Source organism: Micrasema longulum, unplaced genomic scaffold (genome assembly GCF_059751315.1).
Source record: "Micrasema longulum isolate JH-2025_06_02 unplaced genomic scaffold, ASM5975131v1 h1tg000963l, whole genome shotgun sequence".
Lineage (NCBI taxonomy): Eukaryota > Metazoa > Arthropoda > Insecta > Trichoptera > Brachycentridae > Micrasema > Micrasema longulum.
This window is the reverse complement of record NW_028278154.1, coordinates 74407-75594: the sequence shown is the minus strand read 5'-3', so window position 1 is coordinate 75594 and position 1188 is coordinate 74407.

The window sequence follows — 1188 nt, the reverse complement described above, 5'->3', positions numbered from 1 at the left end:
TCGCTGTACCGTTTTCCGCACTCCAAAACCGATTTTGTTATTTTTTTAGACAGACAGATCGGTATGTTTTGCGTTTTGCGTTTTTCAAAAATAGTTATATTTGTATACCGTGCGCCGTTCGCCGAAGACAACAGAGAAAACTGTGCTTTTTACGGGTTCGGATGGTTCTAGTCCCATAATAAACTATTTAAAAAACGAAACAGTATAGGGACACGCCAATGGTAAATATCTATAATGTTTAAAAAACAGCTCCGCGCTGGTTTGGACATGAAGAGCGAATGGACAACAAAAGAACGGCTAAAAATATTAAAAATTCGAATGTTCACGGATCCAGAAATATAGGAAGACCGTGAAAGACATGGCATGATCAAATCCAACAAATACTTGAAGATGGACATGGTAAAAGTCGGAATAATCGGCGCGCGTGCATGAGAAGATCTATGAATGTAGAGGAAGCGAGATCTGAATGCAAAGATAGAATGATGTGGTGTTCTATCCTCTCTGCCTACCCTTACGGGGAAGCAGTGTGATAGTTTGTTGTTGTTGTTAGTTAAAAAAAAAACATTTCTCTAGTGACATAATTCAGAGAGAAAATACGTGAATACGTTTGTATGAAGAAGAGTCGGACCGCGTTTCCTCTTAAGTTAAACACAATTAAGTGCACTTACAAAAATTTACTAAAAATCTTTAGTAAAAACCGTTCGGATAAAGGTAAAAAATATGTTGTCACTTTTTATTGGTAAGTAGGTACTTGTTTGTGATTGAATTCCAAATCTAAAAGTAATAGATATTCAAAGATTAAATTAAGTAGATACTTAAGTACTTGTTTATGTTTGAATTCCAAAACATAAAACAATTAATTATTTTCAAATAAAGAATTCTTTTGGCAAATGTCAAACTCTGCTCAGAGATGCATTTTATTCAGGAATGCGATTTTCAAAAATGTATCGAATGTTAGTTGATATTATTTTAGTATAACATAAAACCCAGTAAAAAGAAATAAATAGGTAGAAATTATAAGGAATTCATTGAAATAATCTGACTGGGATCCATAAAAAAACTAATTTTGTTTGTAAACATTCAAAAACCAGTTTTTTTTTAATACAAAAAAAACCTCCGTCCATTTTTTTTGTATCTGCATTCTCGGCGAATGCAACCCTGGTGATGGATAAAAAAAACATTTACGCT